This window comes from Megalobrama amblycephala, linkage group LG13, assembly GCF_018812025.1.
Source record: "Megalobrama amblycephala isolate DHTTF-2021 linkage group LG13, ASM1881202v1, whole genome shotgun sequence".
NCBI lineage: Eukaryota > Metazoa > Chordata > Actinopteri > Cypriniformes > Xenocyprididae > Megalobrama > Megalobrama amblycephala.
The window spans coordinates 39,893,829-39,901,375 of NC_063056.1; the positions used below are offsets into that span (position 1 = coordinate 39,893,829).

General features: G+C 39.3%; 1 protein-coding gene across 2 annotated transcripts in view; it reads right to left on the reverse strand.

Annotated features, from left to right (window-relative positions):
- The window catches only part of zbtb7b (zinc finger and BTB domain containing 7B), a 32,024-nt gene extending 27,289 nt beyond the window's left edge, over positions 1 to 4,735 (reverse strand). The window contains exons 1-2 of one of the 2 annotated variants that reach the window (XM_048152864.1): positions 4,305 to 4,735; positions 913 to 977 (exon numbers count right to left, since the gene is read on the reverse strand). The gene's annotated coding sequence lies outside the window, so the exon portion shown is untranslated. Of the gene's footprint in view, positions 1 to 912; positions 978 to 4,066; positions 4,242 to 4,304 lie in introns of those variants that run through there. The other variant, XM_048152865.1, reaches the window with a different exon arrangement.
- Between the last annotated feature and the right edge of the window lie 2,812 nt (positions 4,736 to 7,547).

A 7,547-nucleotide genomic window follows, 5' to 3' on the forward strand; every position in this document is an offset into this window, starting at 1 on the left:
TGTCTCTCTGTGGGAACTCAGAAGCGTGTTTATATCAGAGTGTGATGTTGGGACGATGTGGGTGTGTGTCGTAAATACATCAGTAGTTTTCAGAGTAAAGCGTTTCAGCCAGTAAGGGAGGATTTCACTGTTTCATGCACAAGTGTTTGTGTGTGTGAAGATGATGTTGCAAAACCAACTGATCCTCATCTATTTCCTGTTTCTCCTCTTCAGCAGAAACCGAAGGCCGAGGAGCGAGAGGAGCTCAGGGTCTCTAAATATCTTTAAACGCATCAGAATCACAACACACGCATATGCAAATGTTCATGATGTGTTAATACACAACCGTGATCCGAGCGTCTCCAGCAGCATGTCTGAGCAAAACTATTGAACATAATTGACACAAGGAGACATCTGCTAAATGCATTTCCATATTAACAGTCAGTAGAAGCGTGCCTCACTGACAGTCGATGTGTGTGTGTGTGTGTGTGTGTGTGGTGGTCAAGCCAACTTGTCGACAGGAGTGAAACTTTGCATCAGAAAAAGGAAACACTAATGATTGCACTTCCTAAAAGACAGAAAGAGCAAACGCTCACTGTACGCCGCTCATGTCTCCCCCCTCACGTCTCTCTCCTCTTGTGACTGCATGAAAGTGAAAACCATAAGTGTGATATGGGGAAATTTTTGCATGGCTCCACATGCCCTGAATACAGCATTTACAGGAACAGTGTGTGTGTGTGTGTGTGTGTGGGTGCGTGTGTGGGTGTGTGTTTCGTCTGAGGGTCTTTTTAGAGGAAGAGGGAAATCCATGAGCCTTCAGTCTCAGTGCTGTCAGCATCAGTCATATGACCAACGCAAAACTGCTGAAACTCTCTCACACCCGCGCTCACACACACACACACACACACACACACACACACTGATCACACTCACCTCCAGTCCATAAACTCTCAGATGTCTCTTCTGTCCGTCCGTCTCTCTTTCTCTGTGGGTCAATCCTGATGACAAGAAACACACGAGTCAAAAACTCAAAGAGAAGCAAAAGAAAAGAACGAGATCAATATGAAACACGTACAGCTTCCATCATATCGACCGCCGATACTCTTATTACGAGAAACACTCGCTGATTTCATGCTGTACACCACAAACACACAAAATAAAGCTTCTTATAGAGAAAAAAAAAGGTTGTTAAAATGTTCTTCCACTACGAAAAACAACAGAAAGGCTCTTTTGGGGAAGCAGAAACAGTTCTTCTACAGCATCAGTGAGAAAAACACACTTTTGAAAGCTTAAGTTTAGAAAGCTTAATGAACGTCTCACACTTTCGACACACAATCTCTCGATTAGACAAGTGGAAAAAGTCTTTGTCATTTACCGTGAACGGGTGAATATTTCACATCGTCCTAAAATTATTTTGCTTTTCTTGTTGATCTTGTGAAGTTGCACAGCAGTTCATTTCACATCCAAAACGCTTCATTCATGTCTCAAATCAACTCATTCTTCCAAAACACTAGACAGGTTTCCATCAACAAACACTTTATTACTCAGAAAACCACCTAAAAACACAATGTTTGCTTCGGTAAACGACAAGAACGACACTCTCTGCGGTTTATAATTCACTGCCGTGTTCGTTACATGATCCATGTTTACATCACAGTATTTTTAACATTATTCCTAACTTCTTTTCTACAGACACTGAAAGACTCACACTTGTGTAGGTGTTCGGCTGCATCTGATAGTTTTCCGTTTTAGATTCAGAATATATTTCAGTATGGTGTTGATGCAGATTATTCATGCAAACTCATTCAGTTTTGTATAATGTTTGGTTTTGAACTGAAGTTTAACAGTTTAAGAGTTTTGCTGGTGTTTTTGTGTCTAAATGAGAAATTAATTAATGCAATTTGAAAGATGTCATCATTAATTCATCTTCATTATTTAAAACAGCCAAAGTGAAGTAAACAAGTACAAAGATATAAAACATAACAAGAAGTGACAGTTAACATGTTAAAGCTGAGTTTAAAGAAGAGATTTAAAGACGGATAGAGAGGGAGATACTCCCTCGGCTCCATCTCCTCTGTGTTTTAGAAAGAGTAAATTAAGATCTTAAACTTCTGGGAGGGTTGTACCTGTCAGTAAGCCGGACAAGGTTATGTAAGCATTTATACACAAATAGAAAAATTTTAAACTTGATCCTAAATGGAGAGCTCATAAAATGCGAGTGTCATGATCACATTCACGACCGTTCTTGAGAAATTTTGCAGCATTTTGCACCAGTTGAAGTCGAGCGACCTGAATGTGTTTTGTGCCGAAGCAGTGATAAATCATCCGGTTTATCCCACAGAGACTGGTCCTAGCAACTATTAATGTCTTATATGGTTATATTGCGTACAAATATAAAGCCTGAAAATAAAACTATATCGATGAGCATCTTGCACTTTATATTAAAGTGCTTTATCCCTACAGTATTTGATTTCTAAGGCCTCTAAATGATCAATATCATCTCCTGCAGTTCTTCTGTCTCTGATTCAGAGTTTTATCCAGTAAAACGTCTTTCAGCTGTCGAATCTGCACTGATTTTATCAAGGAAACGCAAGAATGACTTTGATCTTGTTAGTAATATTTCATCTGGACTGAAGCAGCTTTACTTGATCACCCAGACATCATTTATTATAAAAATCATGAGTATGAAATAAGGATTATTTGTTCATCTCTCAATCATCGTTGCATTGCATTACAATGCATGTTTTAAAACTACAAAGTTTGATCAGAAAACTAAGCATTTAAATATTTTACTGAGAAATATTATAGATATTGATATTTATATGCATGTATCTGCTATATAGTCTAAAAACGCTGGGTTAAAAACAACCCAAGTTGAGCTGAAAACCCAGTTTTAACCCAGCCGTTGGGTTAAATGTTGACCCAACCTGCTGGGTAGTTTTATTTAACTCAACTATTGTTTAAAGATTTCTATAAAATGAACCTGAAATAGGTTGGGAATTAAAAATCAGACACATAATTACTAGAGGAAACAATAATAATCAAAAGGTGAACATTTATTAATAAGCTATTTAATTATTATTCATTAAATGTTCATTTATTAAACATATTAATATTTCCAACATATTTTGGGTTCATTATAAGCAAACAATACAGTCAATTTTAAACAATAGTTGAGTTAAATAAAACTACCCAGCAGGTTGGGTCAAACATTTAACCCAACCGCTGGGTTAAAACAATCCAATTTCTGGGTTCTGACAATTTTCAACCCAACTTAGGGTTGTTTTAACCCAGAATTTTTAGAATGTACTCATTGATTTACATTACAAGCTTCAGAATTTCATATAAACATCAGCATTTGCGTATTTTTGCTCAGTTTGAGTCTCTGAATAAAACTAAAGTCTTTATTCTCACTATATCAGACTTTATAAGCCTGAAGGATCAAATATCATACAGAAAACACACAATAAATTAGATTTTATCTACAAGTTCATTAAACTTCCATTTTTTAATAAAAGTATTTCTCTGACTGTTGCTCCTGTCAGGCTGCACAGGGTTAAATCATCCTAATTTCAGAGGATTCAGCGACTCTTTCGGTGGGTTTGATGTGTTCAGCGGAGGAACCGCGTCATCACCGACCGACCGAATTACCTGAGTAATTAAGTTACCATGACAACGGCCGTGAGGGGTGGGGGGGTCGGAGAATTAATTATTATCAGCAGGTGAGAGTCTAATTGAACTACAGGACTAATTAAAAACAAAAAACTGCGGTCTGACACACACACACACACACAAACACAAACAACAGCAGCTTCAGGAGTGTCTTCCAGTTAAAGGCGTTCCGATCACGAGCGGATCCGGTTCAGCGGGTTCAGCCGGTCCGTCCGCGCGTGCACAGGCGAGTCACCGCGAGGAGAATTCCGCCTCGAAAGCCTCATTATTAAAACAAACTTATCAAAGCGAACTCGAGTCCTTATTCTAATGCAGGTTTTGCGTGACAGCGCGCGGACTCACCTGTCAGATACACACGCGCGCGCGCGCAGGTAAAAGCCGCAATAATCACACCGAATGAATGAATGAAACTTACAGCGGATCATTTGCAGTGAAGGAACCGGGGTCGTTTGACAGTTAATATCTTAAGACACGTCACACGGGAGTTACCGAGAACCCGTGACGTGTACGTCCTCTCGTGACCCCGCGGTGATGAGATCAATAAAATAAAACGGAGTAAAATAAACAGAGCGAAAGACGGTGAAACGGAGGAATATATCGATTAAGTGAACGCGTTCGCCTCTTCCGCGCTGTACGGAGGAGAAGTGCTTTACCTGAGCCGGTGTCACCTGAGTTTCCCCCGCTGCGTCCCACCTGACTGAGCGCGCACTTCCTCAATGTGACGCGTCCGCGCGCACGGGTCTCCTGTAGCGGCTGTTATCCGCCCGGTGTCTCTGCGCCGGTTCTGACCCGCTCCTGACGGACTCCGGCGGCTCCTCCTTAAACCCGCAACCAGGAAGCGGCTTGTCCTACTTCCAGCGGCCGCGGGTGATTGGCTCTGCGGGCGGCGAAGGGCCGCTGGGGTGGGTGGGGAGGGCGCGGGCCGGACTCTGAGCGCGTGCACGCCCGCCTTGCGCGCGCCCGTGTGCTGATGAAGGTGGGCATGACTGACTGACCGGGCGAGCGACCGCGGCGGCTGATGGACTCGATCATATTTAACGCGCTTCTTCCTTTTTCGTGTTGAACGCGCGTTTCCACTTCTGCTTCCGAAAATGAGTCAAGTGACAAACTTTGAATTTGCATGTCAAATAGTGTCTCACACACACACACACACGGATGTAAATGAAACAGGAGTTGATGTATATCATGTACATATATTAGTGTTGTGACTGTTTACGCACGCAGATCCTCGAGCACGAGCAGGTGATGATATCAGAGAGATATGAGAAAGTGCACGAGAAAAGAAGGAGTGTGTGTCAGGATGAGGTTAGTGTTCGACAGCAGTCAGTCTCACTGACTTCCGCTTTGAAATGGTTTAGTGTGTGTGTAGAACATTTAAAATGCACACACACTCTCACACACACACACACACACACACACACACACACACACACACACACTCTGCTGCAGGTGCGAGTGTCTCCGTCTGTAAATGAGCTTTGAGCTCCATCTAGTGCACATTATTGGCATGAATCTGGTATCAGAAAATATTCCCCTTGAGATTTGAAGTTGATATTTCAATAATTTAAAGGGTTAGTTCACCCAAAAATGAAAATAATGTCATTAATAACTCACCCTCATGCCGTTCCACACCGTAAGACCTTCATTCATCTTCAGAACACAAATTAAGATATTTTTGATGAAATCCGATGGGTCAGTGAGGCCTGCATAGCCAGCAATGTCATTTCCTCTCTCAAGATCCATTAATGTACTAAAAACATATTTAAATCAGTTCATGTGAGTACAGTGGTTCAATATTAATATTATAAAGCCATGAGAATATTTTTGGTGCGCCAATAAAACAAAATAACGACTTATTTAGTGATGGCCGATTTCAAAACACTGCTTCAGGAAGCTTCGGAGCGTTATGAATCTTTTGTGTCGAATCATGATTCAGATCACATGTCAAACTGCTGAAATCACGTGACTTTGGCGCTCCGAACCTCTGATTCGACACAAAAGATTCATAATGCTCTGAAGCTTCCTGAAGCAGTGTTTTGAAATCGGCCATCACTAAATAAGTCGTTATTTTGTTTTTTTGGCGCACCAAAAATATTCTCATGGCTTTATAATATTAATATTGAACCACTGTACTCACATGAACTGATTTAAATATGTTTTTAGTACATTAATGGATCTTGAGAGAGGAAATGACATTGCTGGCTATGCAGGCCTCACTGACCCATCGGATTTCATCAAAAATATCTTAATTTGTGTTCTGAAGATGAACGAAGGTCTTACGGGTGTGGAACGACATGTGGGTGAGTAATTAATGACAGAATTTTTATTTTTGGGTGAACTAACCCTTTAACAACACATTTGCATGTAAACAAATTATATCTTTTTTATCATGTTATATTTTGATTTCTAACCAAAGTTATTTATTTATAGTAATTTTTATGATTTATTTTTTTCTACTTACATTTGCACATTTATCCAAAGTGATTAACGGTGTGTTCAGTGTGTAAAGTTGGCAATCTCACAGCATCAGAAACTCACCCACACCAGCCAAACCCTCCTGCAGTCTGCACAGCTCTAGTGTGGGTGATGATGTGTAATAGCGAGAGATTCTTCATGACATACTTAGCTGAAGACATTCTCCCCAGATAATGGCACTAAATATGCTCTATCTTCAATACATCAGAGAACATTATACTGAATCCCACAATGCAAAGCACTTGAGCTTCCATTTCCTGTGTGAACAGAGAAATATCAGTGAAAGAAGTGATCATTCTGTCATCATTTACTCTCCTCACGTGGCTCCAAACCGGCATGACCTCCTTCCTTCTGTGGAACACTAAATCTGACAAATGCATGAATGTACTCTCTCTATATGAAAACAGAAGACAGTCAACCAGCTAACAGGGAACGTTCTCAGAATGTTCTGTCAAGGTTATCAAGGTTCAGGAAAAAAAAAAAAAATATATATATATATATATATAATGGAGATATATTGGAGTTTTATTAAGTGTTAACAATGAGATTATGGGTTTTTTATAATCAATTAACACTGCTTTAAAAGTAATTCGGTTTAACCAAAACTTCAGTTTTACCGAATGACACTTTTGGTTACACCGAATGACAATATTTTCAAACTATGCTAACAGGCTGATATCTAGCAAAACAATCAAACATTTTATATTTAGTACAAGTTTTTAAAATATTACAACATTTTCCATGTTTTATAGCGGTTGCACCGAATGACCTGATGTTTCGGGACATGTGTATGATCAAGAGAAAACATGAATTTATCAAATTTAGTAACTTTGCTTCATGACCATGTGGTCCTTTGCAGGTGTCTGAATGATGTCACATCCTGTCACATGATACTGACCGCATGACTTGATGCAAAATGATCCCTTTATATTGGTTACTCCGAATGACATCAATGAAATTAATTTTTCCGGACATTCTTTCTCATAACAAAGCAACGACTTCTACACATAATTTTAATACTATTTTGCACTATGTTGATATATGATGTTATAAAATAATGCCAGAATAAAAAATATATATATATTTATTACATTTTCAGATATTTTAATCACAAATTAAATGGCTGTATTGGCCTTTGGACGGTTAAACCGAATGACCTTTTGACACTTCAAAATCTTTATATGTAGCAAATATACAACCCGAATTCCAAAAATGTTGGGACGTTTTTTTTAAATTTGAATAAAATGAATGATACAATGGAATGTTCCCTTAACATTTGCATTGACCAAACATTTAAAAAGGGGATTTTTTTGCACATAACTTAATATGAAAATGAGCAAAATGTTCTTAAAGCATATGTTTGTTAGCTGGAAAAGCTGCTCTGTTGCCTTATTCTCTCCACTAACCATACATGCTTTACT